Source organism: Callorhinus ursinus, unplaced genomic scaffold, assembly GCF_003265705.2.
Source record: "Callorhinus ursinus isolate GAN/ISIS: 27379988/994484 unplaced genomic scaffold, GSC_fseal_2.0 scaffold13, whole genome shotgun sequence".
NCBI classification, from domain to species: Eukaryota; Metazoa; Chordata; class Mammalia; order Carnivora; family Otariidae; genus Callorhinus; species Callorhinus ursinus.
This window is the reverse complement of record NW_027397075.1, coordinates 644,669-663,850: the sequence shown is the minus strand read 5'-3', so window position 1 is coordinate 663,850 and position 19,182 is coordinate 644,669. Positions and strand designations below refer to the sequence as shown.

General features: G+C 45.1%; 1 long non-coding RNA gene across 1 annotated transcript in view; it reads left to right on the top strand.

The window, feature by feature from the left end:
• LOC141373964 (uncharacterized) overlaps positions 1 to 19,182 on the top strand; it is a 221,158-nt gene that overhangs the window by 21,280 nt on the left and 180,696 nt on the right. The window contains exon 2 of the long non-coding RNA XR_012380421.1: positions 3,904 to 4,060. This is a non-coding gene — a long non-coding RNA (uncharacterized lncRNA). The remainder of the gene's footprint in view (positions 1 to 3,903; positions 4,061 to 19,182) is intronic.

Genomic DNA, 19,182 nt, shown 5'->3' with positions numbered 1-19,182 from the left:
CGTTCTCCTTGATCGGTAAACTTGGTCTTGGCTTGCTTGGCTGTTCGTGCTGATCTTCTGGGGGGGGGGCCTGTTGCCGTGGTTCCCAAATGTCTTTGCCGGAGGCGGAATTGCCCCGCCCTTGTCGGTCTAGGCTAAACAAGCTGCTCGGGTTTGCTCTCAGGAGCTTTTGTTTCCTTCAAGCTCTCGGTACAGCTTTGGAGGACCAGGGTGAATATGGTGGCCTCCCACTCTCTGCCCGGAGGAGCCGAGAACTCGGTGCCCCGCTCTTCAGTGCGGCCCCAGAGAAGAGCAGTCACTCCCGTCTACCCGGTCTCTGGCTGCACTCCGTGGTCACCTGGCCTGTGACCCAGCGTTTCTATCTCTGGCACCCAACCCCCTGTGTAGTCTCCAAACCCAGCAGATCCCTGCGGTGCTCTCCCGCGCCGCTCCTCCTGGGGGAGGGAGGGGGTTCCCCCTGGCTCTGCTGCTTGTTGGGTCCCTGCTGGAGGCGCAGTGGCCCAACTGGGCCGCGGATCACAGTTTATGGCCACCCCGAGCTGCGAGCTCGCCCCTTGGCGCCGTCTCTGCAGCCGGCTTCCCCGCTCTGATACCTGGGAACTCTGCCGCACTCAGGCAGCCCCTGTCTTTCTGTGACCCCGAGGGTCCTGAGTCCACACTGTCCTGCGAGGTTTCCACCTCCCGCTTAGCCACTGGAGCGACGTTCCTCAGTGGAACTGACTTCTAAAAGTTCCGATTTTGTGCTCTGCGGCTCTATCACTTGCCAGAAGCGGCTGATGGAGGCCCCCTCCCCCGCTGTCTATCCTCCCGAGTATCGCCTCGGATTCACTTCTCTGCACGTCCTACCTTCCAGTAAGTGGTCGCTTCTCTGTTCAGAGAGTTGTTACTACTCTCCTCTTCGATCTCCTGTTGAGTTCATAGGTGTTCAGAATGGTTTGATCCCTATTCAGCTGAATTCCTGAGACCAGACGAAATCCAGGTCTCCTACTCCTCCGCCATCTTGCTCCGCCCCACCCCAAGGAAGAGATTTGGACCTTGTGGGAGAGGAAGGGCTGTGGTTCACCACACAGTGGTAAAGTGCTGAAAGCCAGGGCTGGTGAGCAGAAAACAGTCCATTGGGATGTTGGCAAAACTCTCATTGGGGTACTCCTAAAACCCCCTGGGAATCCACCTGCTGGCTGCCATGCCCTAACTTTCCAACCAGGAACAGACACGCCACCCTTTTGCAGTGTCCCTCCAGCGCTCTCTGCTGACATAACCTAACCTGCCATTTGACAGAGGAGAACCATTCATAGGATCCAACTCCAGAATCTCATAGCAGGTCAGAGATGGAAAAATTTGGAGCTGAAAGACAAAAAAATTGGTAACTGGCATAAAGGATAAGCAATATAATGTGAAAATTTGAAGTTTACATATATACATCTCTATACATACCTATATAAACCATTGCAACGATTTTTAGAACTTCAACGAAAGCTTTTTTTTAGGGGAGGAGTATTGTATCATTGACATTGTTAAGAATTTCTGGAGCTTGGTGAAAGTGAAAAACAGATCAATTAATTTTTTACTTTTTTTAGTGTTTTATTTATTTTTTTAAAGATTTTATTTATTTGACAGAGGGAACACAAGCACAGGGGTGGGGTGGCGGGGGGTGGAGGAAGAAGCAGGCTTCCCACAGAGCAGGGAGCCCGATGCAGGGCTCGATCCCAGGGTCCTGGGATCATGACCTGAGCTGAAGGCAGGCGCTTAATGACTGAGCCACCCAGGCGCCCTGTTTTAGTGTTTTAAAATTCCCTGCAGCAGTGAACACCATACCTGTGCTCAGGGTGGACTGTTCTGTTTTTCCCTGATTGTGTCTCCTCCTCTCTTCCCTCAGAAGTCATCACTGTTGTGAATTTTCTGTTTATCATTCTGTTGCTTTTCTTTAGTTTTGCCTAATATGTTTGTAGATGTAAACAGTGAATTGTTTCATTAGGTGGATTTCTGAATTTATGTCAGTGGACTCACTGTATGTATTTGCAACTTGCTTTTCCACTGTGTTGTACCACATTCACATTTGAACACTTCTTTAACTTGAACTCCGCATTTTGGGCTGTCCCCTTACCATTCCCTATTATTTGCTCTAGAGTCAGCCCTGATTTCTCCCTCATTGAGGTGGACACCTATTGCTTTTACCTCACACCATCCCTTAGTCTGGGAATATCTCTCCCTTGTTTTCCTTTGGAGAACCACTCCTCTCTCATGTCCAGGTCCAAGCAGAGAGAATTGTTCTAAAACCATGAGGAGGTAAAGAATTTGCCATGTTTGAAATCCAGGTACTGCACTGTTCAGTATGGTACCTACTAACCACATGTGGCTATTTAAATTTACATAATTGAAAATTACATAAAACATTTGGATCCTAACTTACACTATCCACATTTGAAGTGCTCAATAGCCACATGTGCCTGGCTGTGGGGTCCCATGTTGGATAGTGCAAATATAGAACATTTCCATTTATCACAGAAAGTTCTCTTGGCTTGGGCTGGTCTAAGATGATTGGAACTTAGTGATCAGGGGGAATGCCAGGAGGTGAGCCTGGAGAGGGGACAGGTACTAGACCCTTGAAGGTCTTGATAAGGAGTTTGGATTTTAAGTCCAATTGAAAGTCAGTGATAGTTTCTAAGCAAGGGAATGACATTGCCTGACTTATGTTTTAAAAGGGTCACTCTGCCTGCTGTGTGTAGAAGCATTGCAAGGAGGCAAAACTGGAAGTGGAGAGCAGAGTGAGGGAGAGAAGGGGGAAGACTAGGTAGGTTTTTGGAGTGGGCCAGGCAAGTGATGATGGTGTCTTGTGCTGCATTGTGCTGATGAAACTGTGCTGATGAAACTGGATTGAAATGGACTGATACCAGAGACATTTAGAAGGTGGAACTGATAGAACTTGCTATTGGCGATGACAAGGAGGGAGCTGTGGTGGCCATGAGAGTGGTCCTGCCAACCTTGGGGGAGTGTGATTGATTCACTCCAGATCAGTGGTCTCAACCCTGGCTGTAACTCGAATTTTCTGTAGTAGCATTTAAAAGTACAAATGCTCAGTCTTCTACCTTGGGAATCTAATATAATTGGCTTTGAGTGGGGCCTGGGCATTTGTATTGTTTTTAAAAGCTCCCCAGGTAATTTTAATACGCATCCAAGGTTGAGAATCACTTTTTTAAGTAAAAGGAACACGGAGGACATGTGTTGGGTTCCAGCAGAGTAACTGGAACAGAAACTGAGTGGTTTGATCGTATAGTTCAGTTCAGAATAATACCTGATTCTTACGGCTATGAATACAATAAAATGACCATAAAAAGGAAAAATACAGCTCAAGGCATCAGTGCGTAGAGAGTTCCAGCTTCAATGAGAGACTGACCTTGGCAGTAGCATTGATATCCGTGGTCCTAGCACAGTTATCTGTGGGAAACATCAGTGGAGATATCTTTAATAGGAATGGGCTAACACTTTTGCCATCAGCAGAAGACATCACTATAGTTAACAGGAGCAGGAAAGGCAGGAGTGGAAAAGAGATAAGCAATGAGGTTACTGTATTTGACATTGCTTTTGTCTGCCAGCATCATTTTCTTGAGAGGACCCTTCTCCCCCTCCTTGCTTTGCAAGTGGAGTTGTCCATCATGGTGTCCCATTTGGGCCACCAGCTGGGTCAGTCAGGGTGTAGCTTTCTCCTGGACTCTGATTGGTCCAGAGGTGGTTACATACCTTAAAAAGTATCAATCCCTGCCCTTCCATAGGATTTTACATCTGCATGCTACATGACATTGGTATGATTCAGGTTCTTTATGTATTCATTATAAACTGCTGCATAACAAATTACCGTAGAAACACAGTGGTTTAAATAATAACAGTATTTATTATCTCTCACAGTTTCTTCAGGTCAGGACTTCAGACACAGCATAGTGGGATGGATTGTCTCTGTCCTATGATGACTTGTGTGACTTAGCTGGAAGACTTCACAGCTGGGGACTGGAATGATCTGAAGACTCATCCACCCATATGTTTGGTTGTTGATGCTGGCTGTCAGGTGAGCCTAATGGGACACTATTGTGTGTCTCTAGCCTCAGGAGGTGGCTGAGCCACGGACCAAAGTCTGATTATCTTCATGCTATTGGGAAACCAGCCCAAAGTGGGCTGAATTCACCAGATCACTCCTGCAAGGTGACTTTCACAGGGACTCCAGAGTCACTGAACACAAAATAGACAGTGTTTTCTGGTCCTGAGAAGGCAGGATGTTATTTAGTCAGCTCAAGAAAAAAAGTTCAGCCCAAAGATAAGTGGAAACCAAATTTGTCTGCCTTTCATCTAAGTCCCAAGGTTGGGGAAAGATCCGGGGAGTGGGGCTGGTTTATGACATCTAACAGGTTGTTAATTACCTTGAATGGGTCCCACGTGATGCTTTTAAGCACATGGCTTTTGCCCAGGGAGGATGGAGTGGGCATTTTGGTTTGGGCCAGGGGCAGGACGTGAGTGAGGTTTTATAGATCCATATCCTCGGCTGTTCTGAGCTCATCCTTGTGATGATGAGGCTGGTGTGGTCAGTGGGCCAGAGGGTATGATCATGGTCAGACCCAAACAGTGAGTGAGACTTCTCATTCCTCTTTATTTTGCCATAACTCAGAAGCATTGGGAGGGGGTGTACTAGGGACAGTGATTTCTTCCCTTGGGTTCCTTCTCCCTGAATGCCACTTCTTCAACAATTTGTTCAAGGTAGGTGATTATATGATTTATCATCCTAACATGGACACACTGTTAATTACACTGGAACAAGAGGTGCGAATAAAGATTTTATTGGGCTGGAGCGCCTGGGTGGCTCAGTCGTTAAGTGTTTGCCTTCAGCTCAGGTCATGATCCCGGGGTCCTGGGATCGAGTCCTGCATCAGGCTCCCTGCTCAGTGGAAGGCCTGCTTCTCCCTCTTCCACTACCCCTGCTTGTGTTCCCTCTCTTTGCTGTCTCTCTCTCTCTCTTTCTCTGTCAAATAAATAAATAAATAAATAAATAAATAAATAAATAAATAAAATCAATCTTAAAAAAAAGGTTTTACTGGACAAATAGAGTTGGAGGATCATCTTAGGCAAGGGTGGCAACATGCTTGTGGAAAGATGTTGGAGAAGGTGGTATGAAAGCAAGACTGACAGGTGTGTCAGGCATTAGAGGGCAGTCAGAGGGTGGAAGCTTCTTAACTGAGCTGGCTTCTGCCTCCAGTCCCTACCATCTGATGGTGGGACTTGACCACTCCTCTGTAAAATGCCACCTGTCCCCTCCTAGCCTACTGACTCAGTTGACTGGATTTAGGGGGACTTTTCTGAAAAGGTATGTTCATGACATTTGCTGTGCCTTTTTGACTTTTTAATTGATGTATAATGCATATATGGCAAACAAAATTTACGTATGTTTACATGTGCATACACCACCAGCCAGATCAAGATTTAGAATATTTGGCTGGAATATTTGAAGTTCTTTAATCCTGCTGGGAGAAGGGGTTGTTTGTTGTGTTCACTTCAGCCTCCAAATACCGCTGCATTAGTTTCCTATGGCTCTTGTAACATGTGACCACAAATGTAGTGGCGTAAAACAGCACAGATTTATGGTCTTACAGTTCTGGAGGTAGGAAGTCTGAAGTGGGTCTCACTGAGCTAAAATTAAGGCATCAGCAAGGGCTGCATTCCTTGTGGAGACTCTAGGAGAGAACCGTTTCCTTTTTCAGCTTCTGGAGCTAACCCCCATTCCTTGGCTCATGGTTCCTGCATCTTCAAACAGTCAGTGCTCAGTTGCACTGATTTCTTACAGTGCATCCCTCTGACACTCACATTTTTTCATCCCTCTTTTATGCTTAAAGACCGTTGTGATTGCAGTGGGCTCACCCAGATAATCCAGGATAATCTCCCCATTTCAAGGTCAGCTGCATAGCAGCCTTAATCCCATTTACAGTCTTAATCCTCCCCTGTCATGAAACATATTTGCAGATTCTGGGGAGTAGGATGTGGACACCATGGTGGGCACTGAATTCTGGCTATCACACATGCCTGTATTATCTGTTCACTAACTAGAAAAAAAATCCACTTTAATCCATTATACAATTTTTGCTGTCAAGCCGTCCAGATTTCTGAAACGGGGTTTGGGAGGAAAGAACTTACCTGTACTGAACACCGAATGTTGTCTGGTAGAAGGTTTTGTGATTTCATAAAGATTACTTCACTTACTCCTCCTGGAAATCTTTGGTGATGGGTAGTTAGGGATGCTTTTGGTTGCAAGGAACTTAGAGCCTGACTTACAGTGGTCTAAAAAACTGGGGGTTGTTTCTGTCATAGAAGAAGTATTCTGGAGGTAGGCAGCTGCTGACCTTGATTTAGCATCTCAGCAGTGTCAGGACCAGTATGTCTGAGTTCCCATGGCTTTTTCTAACTGCTTATTGCCTCATGGTCAAAAGAGGGCTGCCCTTGCTCCAGGCATCACATCTGTTTTCAAAGCAAAAAAGAGGAAGAGGGAAGGATGGCACCAGCTACAACTGTTCCTTTTATTTATTCATTTTTAATAAGAAATGCAAAATCTTTCCTAGGCATCTGTCTACATATTATGGTGTTTGGTTACAGGGCCACTCCTAGTTGCAGGGAAGGCTGGGAAAGTGACTATGTGATTTTCATCCCTCATTAGAGTTAGCAAGAGAGAAAGGAATTGGGTAGCTAAACAATTGTGTTTACCAGAGTGCTATTGTTCTCACTTTTATAGGCCTGACTTCTGCCTCCTTTGAGATCTTTCAGGTTGAAAGTAGAGGAGTCAAGACTCAAATTCCTAAGTTCACACACACACACACACACACACACACACACACACACACACACACATTCCCCTACCCCACGCTGCATCTTGAGTTTTTTTTTTTTAATTAGTGGTTAAATTTATTGAGGTAAAATTTGCATAGATCAAAATGCACAAATGTTAACGGTATGATTTGATGAGTTCTGACAAATGTGTACACCCATGTAACCATCACCCAGATCAAGATAGAGAACATTCATATCATTCCAGAAAGTTCTGTCATGACTCTTTATAGTCACTGTCCCCTCCCACATCAGATGCAACCACTACTCTGATTTCTATCCCCATATCTTTGTTTTGCATTTTAAAAGAATTTCATATAAATGAAATCATGTAGCATATACACTTTTGTGTTTGCCTTCTTTCCTTCACCATAAGGTTTTTGAGATTCATCTGTGTTTTGCATGGATCAATAATTTGTTCCCTTTTATTGCTAGTTGTTCCATTGAATGGATGTACCTCAGCTTGTTTATCCTTTCTTCTGTTGATGGTTATTTGGGTTGTTTCCAGTTTTGGCTGTTATTAATAAAGGTGTATGGATGTTCTTGTATAAGTCTTTTTGTGGGCATTGTGTGTTCATTTCTCTTGGATGGAAGCTTAGGGGTGGAATTGCTCGGTCATACACTGCATGCATATTGACTTGATTAGAAACTGCTTGGCTGCTTCTTGCTAGTGGCCTTCTTAAAAGAGGGGGAGATGAGGAATGTAGAGAGAGCGTTCTGGGAGGAGAAGGGGTTCAGGGACCTCGAGCAGATACGTAAGTTGTGGGTCATAGGCATGTGGTATGTGCAGGTTATGAAAATGCATGATGAGGACAATTGGGGTTGGAGAACGGCTCCTGAGCCTTAGCCACTCTTTGTCATGTGGGAATAGGAAACCAAGTGTTCCCAGATATTGTCATTTTAATCAATTGGTTCTCAACTTTGGCCACCCATTGGAATCACCTAGGAGCTTTAAAAAAATGCTGATGTCTGCATCCTACCCCTAGAGATTCTAAATGAAAAGGGTGGAGTGTGGCCTGAGTGTCTGGATTTTTAAAAAAGCTCTTCAGGTCATTGTGATGTGTAGCCAGGGGTGAGAACCACTGATCTGAAGCAAGTCCTTCTTTCCTTCTTTAATGTTAAAATGTGAATTCTGGTTTACAACATCTGGGGTGGGACCTGAGATTCTGCATTTCTGACAAGCTCCCACTTGGTGCCGATGCTGCTGGTCTGGGGCCTCACTTTGAGTAGCAGTGTTTGTAGAGAAGCTACCGATATGGATTTTAAAGTGGGAAATATCTAATTAGAAAACAAACAATCCAGTGGGCACGCCAAACAAGTCTGGGGGCTGGGTCTGCAGGTTGGGTCTGTGGACTACTGATTTAATGTATTTCTCTCTGTCTCTCTCTCTTTAAATATCTTTTTTGGGGGTGCCTGGCTGGCTCAGTTGGTTAAGAGTCTGCCTTCAGCTCAGGTCATGATCCCAGGGTCCTGGGGTTGAGACCCGCATCAGGCTCCTTGCTCAGCAGGGATCCTGCTTCTCCCTCTGCTTGTGCTCTTTCTCTCTGACAAATGAATAAATAAAATCTTTTTAAAAAATGTCTCTTTTGTAGGGTTCCTGTTGTGTCCATTACACAGAGGTCTTGTGAGGTCTGAGACAAAGTCCCTGACTTTTAGGGGCTCAGAGTTATGTTGGTCTAGAGGCAGAGATAGGAAGGTGGGCGAGCTCACAGCCTGTTTGGGGACATGGTAATCTGGTAAATGCCTTGGAACAGTCTTCCCCACACCACCTCAGGGCATTCTCACCCATAATTGGCATAACTGGCTTTCCTGCAGATGAGAAGAGGCTAGACAAGGTCCAGACAGCTCCCCATCACACCCCGGCCTTTGGAGCACACATTTCTACTCTCCCCTTATCAGATCAAAGTCTTCCATCAAGCTGTCTGGTTCTGTCTTATTCAATTAAATTTTTTAATTCAATTTGACCCATGCATTCATCTTCTTTGAAATCTGAGAGACGACAGCATCCGCTACAAATTGAGAGTAAATGGCCGAATTAGCTTTCAGAGAGGATTCAACAAGACTGTTTCTTCCCAGAGACCAACAGGCTCTTTGGAGGCAGCTGGATCATGGAGGAAGCTGGCTGGAGGCATGGAGGGAGGGGAAGAGCACACTTCACCTTGGGATCCTTGGAGAGATGGCATGGTATGTGGCCCCTGGAGTCAGAGTGTCTGGGGTCAAATCCAGTTAGGTGATGTTAAGGCAAATGCCTGAAACTCTGTGCCTCAGCTTCCCCGTCTGTAAGATGAGAATGATAACAACAGTACTTACTTTTGAGGGCTGTTGGGGGGATAAGTGTATCCATACATGTAAAACACATAGAGTGGTGCCCAACACGTGACAAAGGCTATTATGTAAGTGTTAGCTGTAGAGTTTATGCGGCATAGCCACACACATGCAGTGGAACCACATCATGTTAGACACCCATTTAACTTAGTGGGAATTAAACCATGCAAGCTTGGCCAAAATTTCACTCAGCAAAACAATCCTTAATCAAGTGTTTTTGTTTTGTTTTGTTTTTGGTGTTTGAGGGATTACCTTTCTGTTTTGATGCTGGAAGAAAAACTGGCCAGGGGAGGTAGTACAGTAATACTCAGAACCATCTGACTTTATGGATGATATATCTTCCAAGGTGAATTTTAGATTATATATGAGTTTTACCTTAAATACTGATTTTTCAGTGTTTCACCTGAATGTCCTTGTGATCTTGGACTTTACTGTGTCGTATTTGATCCTTGTCCAATCTGGTGGAGTAAGCAGGGTCTGAAGGATAATCGTAACAGTAGAGCATGGCAGTTAAGACTGAGAGTTTGGGTGTCAGACTGTCTAGGTTCAAATCCCAGCTCTGTCACTTACTCTCTGAGTTACCATAGACAAATTAACCTCTTTCTGTTTTCATTTCCATACCTGTAAATGGGGGAGATGATGATAACAACAACAACAAAATAATAATAATAATACTTATCTTATAGGGTTGTTTGAGGATTAAGTGGGCTAATATACATAAGGTGATTCGAACAGTGTTGGACAACTGTGCTTAATAATTATTAGCTAAAAGTCACAGCAACTGTAATAAAAGTGACTAGTGCCAAACTCTTTGTGGTGCATTTAGTATACAGTATTACCTTTGAACGAGTAGGAGTCCTTTTTGCAGTGATGGTAGACCCTGTTGCCCATGTGTGCCTTTAGCCTCAGGGAGCACCCTAGGAAAAAGGATTAATGATGCAAATCTGCCCCTCTAAGGATGCAAGCAGAACTTCAATTTATTGGGCACCTATTATGTGTAGAGCATTGTACTAAGTGCATTATCTCATTTAATCTTCACTGTGACTCTATAAGGCAGGTACTGTCATTAGTCCCACTTCCATATAGAGAAACTGAGGCCAGAGGCCTGTGTCTGATCCATTTCTCTAGTCCCAATACCCATCCTGGGTCTATTGGGTATAACTGTTCGCTGAACAAAAGGTTGCCTTCAGTTCTCGGTTAATGTGTGGTCAGTTCATCCATTACGAGAAGCTGGGGGCGAAGAGCAGGGTTTTGAGGGGGTACATGCGGTGAGGGAAGTGGGGCCCAGGGGCAGAAAGCCCCCAGGAGAGGCCGGCTAGAAATGTTGTGATGCACTGTCTTGCTGCCTGTGAGCGTTAATAGGGAGCTGTCTGACAGAAATCCAACCAGACAGCAGTAGCAGCAGTTTATGAAACTCAACCAGAGGTGTCTGATCAAGGGTGAGCCCAGCTGGAGGACGTCTGGGGTGTCTCCCCAACTTAGAGACATTTGGTTTCATGTAGGGCCAGGGCGCAGAGAGAGAGAGAGAGAGAGAGAGAGAGAGAGTGTGTGTGTGTGTGTGTGTGTGTGTGTGTGTGTGGTGGGCACACGAGCGGGAGAAAGATTTCGAATGGTCTCAAATGAGTTTGTTTATGACCTTCACATGACTTTCACTTTGGCCTTGGGAAGAGATTCCTTGCAAAGCATTTGCAGAGTTTATATCTCATTTTGCTGTGCAAGAATATGGAAAAGGCAGGATCTAGGGTGGGTTCAGATCTGGCTCAGTAACTTTGGGCAACCTTAAAGTCATTGGCTGTCTTCATGCAGGGCTTCTTTACAGACCAAGGTGGGATTGCAGGGGGCTGAGGAGTGGCTGAGAGGGTAGAAAATGGGAACACATGTAAATTCCTTTTTTGGGGAAGCTTGGTTGCAAAGGGCCTGTGTGTGTGCCTTGCTGTTTTAATTTGCATTTCCCTAATCACAATGAAGTTGAGCCCCTTCTTCATATTTGATAGGCCATTTGGATATTTCAGATGTTGCAGTTTAAAATAAGGAGAGAGGGATGAATGTCACTGAGGAGGTTACATTTGAGAAAAAACTTGAATAATTCAGGAAAAAGGGAGGTAAGGTAGGGGAGGGGTCAGGATCTGGGGCACATAGGGGTCTCAGTCATATATGGGAGGAGGCACAAGACATGTGTGCCTGAGGTCATGCAGCTAGCAGATGGCAGAGCTGGGATTGGAACCCAGAGCCATCACTAACCACATAGCATAGGCCATTTACTCCGTGAAGTTCAGGGACACCACCCTGTCCCTTTTCACGAGAGGCCCATTCCCACCAAGAGTAATGCTCACCAATCCACTGCACACTGAGATCCGATGAGCTCTGCACTGAATGAAATTCTAAGGAAGGTAAGAACAGGAGCCTGAAGGACTGTTTGTGCCAATAAATTGATTTCTTTATGTCCTTATGCTGCTAGATTACAAGAAATGAGCCAGGCCTGCTGCCGCCCTGAGGAGTCCCTGGGGAGGTTTTTGGAACCCCCTGTTGCCAAGGCAACCGAGGCCACCTCTGGAAGCGCCGGGTCCTGCACACACTCCTTTCTGCCTGGTTTCAGCTGGTTGTCTAGACCTTGGCCAGCCTTATCAGCCATCCTTTCCAGCGAGAGTGGGAAGTAGAATGGAGCAGGAGAATTCAGGGGTTCCCTGTGGCAAGTGCTTCACCCAGCACCCACTTCCTGCCCTTCTCGAAGCCCTGGAGTGGCTACTGTCTCACCATGAGACCTGTGTGATCTGGCCTCCCTGTGCCACTCTGGAGTTATCTTTTTAACCCTCTCCTCCCTCCAATCCAGCCTCCTTGCTGGTCCTCAACACTCCAACCCTACACTCACCCCAGGGTCTTTGCATTTGCTGTCCCCTCTGCTCAGAAGGCTCTGTCCCTGGATTTTAGCCAGGCTCGTGCCATCATCTCCTCCCAGTCTTTACTGAAATGCTGCCTTTTCAGCAAGGACTTGACTACTCTACTTAACATTATATTCTCATGTTTCCCATCTCTATTCCTTGCTTTATTTTCCCCTATAAATACGATTCCTAATATACAATCTAGTTCATTTATTTTTCTTGCTTATTGTCTTGCTTTTTGTGGCAGGCAAGCACTGTGAAGGCCCCCAATGGTACCCACTTGCTGGTATTCATGCCCTTGTGTAATCACCTCAGACTGAGTAACTTGCTTCTAGCCAATAGATTGCAGCAATGTTGAGAGGATGTCAGTTCTGTGATTAGGTTGTGACTTCCATCTTGGTAGCCAACTCTCTCTACTGCCTTCTCAGCTGGCATGCTTTGATGAAGTAAATAGCCACATGGAGAGTCTCATGGGGCAAGAAATTTACAGGCCTCCAGCCAACATCCAGCAAGTGGGAACCGAGGCCCTCAGTCCAACAACTTGCAAGGAATGGAATCCTGCCAACAACCATGCAAGGTTGGAAGTTAATCCTTCCCCATTTGAGCCTTCAGAGGAGACTCTGGCGCTGGCTGACACTTTAGTTACAGCTTGTGATAGAATCTGAGTAGAGGAGCCAGCTGAGTTGTGCCTGGACTCCCTGACCCAGAGGAACTATGACCTGATAAGTGTGAGATGTTTTAAGCTGTTAAGTTTTGTCGTCATCTGTTACATGGCAATAGATAACTAATATACTCCCCTCCTAGAATGTGAGCTCCACAGTCTAATTAAATTTGCAAGTGACCTCAGTGCCTGAAATCCAATGGACACTTTTCAGTCTATATTCCGCTTAATCTTGCATAAGACACCTGCCTCTGCAGCCCTGAGCCCTTGGCTTTCTGCCACCTGGCTGGCCACCTGCCCCCACAATGAGCAGAAAAATATCTGGACATACATGCAAATACTTGCAGGGTCCTTCCTTCCTTCCTTCCTTCCCTCCTTCCTTCCTTCCTTCCTTCCTTCCTCTTCCTCTTCCTCTTCCTTCCTCTTTCTCTTCCTCTTCCTTCCTCTTTCTTTTTTTCTTTTCTTTCTTCTTTCTTTCTTTCTTTCTTTTTCTTTTCTCTCTCTCTTTCTTTTTTATTTGTTTATTTTAGAGAGAGAGCGCACCAGTGGGAGGGGCAGAGGGAGAGGGAGAGAGAATCTCCAGCAGACTCCATGCTGAGCAGGGAGCCTGATGTGGGGCTTGATCCCAGGAGATCATGACCTGAGCTAAAACCAAGAATTGGACACTTAACCGACTTGAACCACCCATGTGCCCCTGGGTCTTGCCTTCTGAGGGACCAGCTGAGAGACTTCCAAAACATTGTTCAAGTGGGGCATTGCGGAATGCCCCAAGGGAGATCTAGAGAAGGCAGGAAGACATGTTATCTTCTTCAGGAAAATAAAGGCTGGAACCCCTGTTGGAGGGAGAGTCTCAGTGGGGAGGATCAGCCTTTGTCTCCCCAACTTTTGTTCTCAGAGATTTGTCTTACTCTGGATGGTTTCTGGAGGCTGCGGCAACATGGCTGGATTCAGGGGTGATAGTGGTCCTCCTTATAGCCTTTGACCCTATTCTTATCTGTAAAGCAGCTTTATTGAGGCATCATCTATATAAAATTCACCCATTTTAAGTACATAATTCAATGATTTTTTAGAGTCATTATCATCACAATTTAGTTTTTTTTAAAATTTTATTTATTAGAGAGAGAGAGTATGCACAAGCAGGGGGAGAGGCAGAAGACGGAGAAGCAGACTGCCTGCTGAGCAAGGAGCCCGATGTGGGGCTCAATCTCAGGACCCTGAGATCATGACCTGAGGTGAAGGCAGACACTTAACTGACTGAGCCACCCAGGCGCCCCAGTTTTAGATTATTTTTATCATCCTCAAAAGATCCTTATTTCTGGCTAATCCTTATTCTTAGTTCCAGCCCCAGCTGCCACTAATGTATTTTCCATCTTCATAGATCTGCCCTTTCTGGACATTTCATATAAATGAAATCACATAGTAGATATATTTTCTGCATCTGGCTTCTTTCACTTAGCATAATGTTTTTAGGATTCATCCATGTTGTAGCATGTGTCAGTAGTGTTCCTTTTTATTGCTGACTATTTCCCTTTGTGTGTGTACCTCAGTTTATCTATTTACCACTTGATAGGCATTTACATTACTTCCACTTCTTGGTCATTATGAATAACATTGCTAGGAACATTCATGTGAAGTCCTTGTGTGGACATATTATTTTCATTTCTTCTGAGTGCCTGCCATGGAGACCCTATTTCTGATGCCCTCAGTAGTGTGGCTGACATGAACCTGGAATATTTGGGACACATTTTATGAAAGGCTCAGGAACCATCATAAAGACAGAGAGCGACATGGAGGGGGCTTAAAGACTGACGTGGCTTCCCTTTATTTCAACATCATGTTCTCTGACCCTTGGCTTGATTACAAGTCCTGTCCCCAAGGTATCATACCACAGAGTGGGCTTGGGAGCTGGTCTGTCTGGCTTCAATCCCAGCTGTGTAACTTTGGGCAAGTTTCCTTACCTGTGAAATGAGACTCCTGATGGCACTTCTTTCTTGGACTTGTGAAGATGGGCGTGATCATGCATGTAGTGGGGAGAAGGTTAGCATCCAACATACAGCCTTCTCCTTTGTATTGATTTCATCTCCTCTCTGAGGATGGCTAGATAGATAGATGGATAGACAGGCACTTGCCTCTTGTTCTGAAAGATGCTGGACGCATCACTGAAAGCACAGAGAAGCAGTAAATGTAGGTGAGAAGCAGGAGCCAAAAGGAGGATGGGGGAGGACATGGGCAAGAGGCTGGATGGAGCTGGGTTCAAATCCCCATTTCACCTCCTAGTTATTCCTAGGCTAGTAATCCCTGCCCCACAGGGTGAGGCTAGAGATGCATGACAAGCATATAGCTCACTGGAGGTGGCCAATGAACTGGAAATGTCCTCTGGGCTTTGGAGCCAAACAGAACTGGATTTGACTCAAGCCCTGCCATTTCCTAGCTGTGGTCCTTTTGAAGCCCCCTTGCCTCTCTGAGCTTTAGTTTCATTATCTGTAAATTGAGGGTAAGAGTATTTACTTCACAAGTATGATGTAAAATGAAATGAGATGATACATTTTTTAAAGGTTTTTTTTTAAATTTGTTTGACAGAGAGAGACGCAGTGAGAGAGGGAACACAAGCGGAGGAGAGGGAGAAAGAGGCTTCTGGCTGAGCAGGGAACCTGATGCGGGGCTCGATTCCAGGACCGTGGGATCATGACCTGAGCCCAAGGCAGACGCTTAATGACTGAGCCACCCAGGAGCCCCTGAGATGATACATTTTGCCCCTAACTTACCTGGTCAGTGGATCACTCAGTTGTTTATCAAAACTCAGCTTCTCAGTCTTAGCTCTGGAGTCAATAAAACAGGTGGGGTGCAGGAATGGGTAATTTTAATAAGCAAGTTTGGGAAATACCAAGTATGCAAAACACTTAGTTTTCTGTATATTTATTTTCATTTTATTAATTATAGTGCATAACACAGCATTGTCACAGTCACTACTTTTTGCATTGAATAGAACTGGCTATTTTGAGGTGTTCATGCAGTCTCCTATGGACAGGGAACTCTCACTCACTACCTCCTATCACTTCCCCACCTCCACTCTGTGATCATTCCACAGTAGCTGAATGGTGCAGCTTTCCATGTACACAATCATCCATCAGCTCAGGTCAAGCACTGCTGAAAGATTCACTCTCAAAGCAAAGTGCTTTCTCTGCTAAACTCATTATTTCTTCCAACAGAGCCAGGAAAGGATATCATCTTTAAAACCCGCTCAGGCCCAGCCAGCAATGTTTCTTAGCACTGTTTGCCCAATCAGCCAGGGTCCAAATCATGGTGGGGGTTGGGGGGGAGAGAAGAAACTTCTCCAAGTTTTTAAAACTGAGTGAATTTGTATACTCAGGGGTGTAACACATGAGACAGAAGAGCTGGGAGCCAAGCAGAGTGCTGTGATGCAACCCAAAGCGGGAAGCCATCTCTCTCAGCAGGGATGGAAGGACAAAGGGAGGGAATAGGGTTTGCAGAGCTCAGGGCTGGGGTCTTCTAGAAGAAGAACCATAGCACATATGTCTTGTGGGGGCTGAAGCCTCAGAGAAATCAGAGCTGCTGCTGGAGAAGCTGACTGAATCCATGAGGCAGGGAGGGAGAAATATCCTGGCTTTGCGCTTCCTGCCACCATCCAATGTCCTGCCAACAAATGGCTAGTGGGAAACACAGCCAGCAGGAGTCAGTACTGCTGGGATAGGGGCGAGGGGAGGGCCTCAGTGATAAACAGGCCTAGGACTAGCACTTCTCTGTTCCCTAAATGACCTAGAGCAAGGGTCAGTAAACTTGGCCAGAGGGCCAAATGTGGCCCACCACCTATTTTTGCAAATAAAGTTTTATTGGCGCACAGACACCGTATTTATTTATTTATTTATTTATTTATTTATTTATTTATTTATTTATTTATTTATTTTTTACGGACACCGTATTTACGTATTGTTTGTCTATGGCTGTGTTTGTGCTGCAGCGGCAGAGTTGAGCAGTTGCGACAGAGACTGCATGACCTGAAAAGCCTAAAATATTTACTCTTTGGCCCTCTGCAGAAAGTTTGCAGATTCCTGCTCTAGAGGAAGGTATCTATGGTAAAAATGCCTCCCCAAATAATAGGACATGCTAGGAGCCCCTAGGGCATCTGCTAGGCCTGGGGACTCATGGGGGAGGGTGGAGAAAGGATGAATGACACACTGGAAGCCCTGGGAGAATCTCACTCTCTATGACTAGCTTCAGTACCAAAAGAGTAATTTGATGGGAAGGGGTTTGAGACTTCCAGCCAGAATGAGAGCTCCTTGAGGGCAGGGAGTCTGGATCCCTAGGATCCATTAGTACTGGCTGAACTTGTCATTTGCCATCCTGAGAAGAGGCCTAAAGTGTTCCCATAATGCACCATCTGGTAACTGCTTATTTTAACCATAGGAGGTCCTTGTTATTCAGAAATAATTTATGCTTGGGTCAGCCCACTGCAAGTGAATCTCCTTAAACAGGGGACCAAGATTTCATTGTAGGCAGTGGAGAAAAAATCAACAACAACAACAACAACAAAAATGGAAAGAAGGAGTTTTAGAATTGGGAAAGCTAAGTTTTATTTTATGTTTGATGTATTTCATATAATTTCGGTTACACTAACAACTCTGCACTAAATCTTAAGTTAAACAAAAAATGCGTCACTTTTTTACACATTTTTCTACAAAATTAAGCGACAGTATAATGTGACATCCTTCTCTTCATATTTGACTGACAACACCATCATAAAGAGTATTTTTTTTTTAAGATTTTATTCATTTATTTGACAGAGACAATGAGAGAGGGAACACAAGAAGGGGGAGTGGGAGAGGGAGAAGCAGGCTTCCCGCTGAGCAGGGAGCCCCATGTGGGACTCGATCCCAGGACCCTGGGATCATGACCTGAGCCGAAGGCAGACGCTTAACGACTGAGCCACCGAGGCGCCCCAAGAGTATTTTTTTTTTTTAAGGGTTGAGAGCTTCACCCATTTTTTCAAGGCCCTCTCAATCCATTGATATTCAAATCAAAGTTTTGGTGCCCTAGAGCAAATTTACATCACCTCATCCTAGTTATAGCTTGGTCTGAGCCATGCTAGGTGCTCAACAGATATTTCAGAATGTCAAAATCACAGGGAACAGAAGAATCAAGAGTTGATACTAATTGATTCATTCATTTTTTGGAAACTGTGAAGCACAGATATATTGGTTTGGTTGAAAGTGACAGAAACACAACTCAAAGTTGCCTAGGCCAATGGGGGATCTGTTGGTGCACAGAATCCAAGCAAAGGTTGAACAGCCACAGGCAGAGTGTGAGGCAATTGGGCCTGATGAAGCAGGACTGTTGTTTTCTTGTTTCTGTTCCTCTCCACATGTTAGCTTAATTCTGTGATGGATGAGTTTGCTCCATATGGTAGGAAGCATGGTGGCCACAGGTGTTGACTTTCAAATTATGGTTGTACCAACTAGAGAGAGGCCACCTCTTGGTCTCTGATTGACCCAACTTGAGTCAAGTGCCCATCTCACCAATCAGCTGTGGCTTGAGGTCAAAGAACTTGGTAGCTTTTATGGAAATGTTATAGACAGAGCTGGGCAAGGACCAATGACCAACCAGAATAAGGAAGTTATGGGGAAGACAAAACAATAGATATTCTCTATAATAAGTTTCTCTGTCATGTTCCTTGCTGTTCCTCCTGCCCAGACATTGCAGCACAAAGAGCTTCTTGGACCCTTGCAAGGCTCAGACTTTGGTATAGTTGATCCCTAAAAGTAGTCTGTACTCTACCCTGCACTCACTCACTCATCTTTCAGGTAGGTCTCCTCCACATATTTGCCTCCCATTTTAAGTACATAATTCAGTGATTTTTTAGAGTCAGCCCTTCCAGTCCAGAGAGAGTTGTCTGCTATCTTTCTGTGCCTCAGCATTTAACGTATACTTATGTGCCGATACAATTTATTTAGATGCTTACATATCTCTGCATCTACCCATGAATACTTTGAGGGTGGAGGTTATGGGTGCCTAGCAGGTGGCATTGTACACAGCATGTAGTAAGCACTCAATATGTCTTTTCTGATCAAAGGGAGAGGGCTTCCAGATAGCTATCATCACATGAGGATGGCACTTGGCATCTCCTGGTGTGTGAGTTTTGGGAAAAGGAGGTTGCATAACATATGGGTTAAAAATACAAACCGTGGAATCAGCAAATGTGGATTCCAGTACTGGCTCTGCCCCTTACCAACTGCATGACCTTGGGCAGGTTACTTAACCTCACTGAGCCTCAGAGGTTAAAATGGGGATTGTGGTGGTAATGATAGTATCTTCTTCGGGCAACACTTAGCACAATGTCCGGTACATAGTAGGACTCAATAAATGGTAGCTGCTATGATTGCCAGATGGTTAACCTGTCCTCGATTTTTCTTTTCTGTGAAATGGGCATGCTGCTGCAAGTAAAAC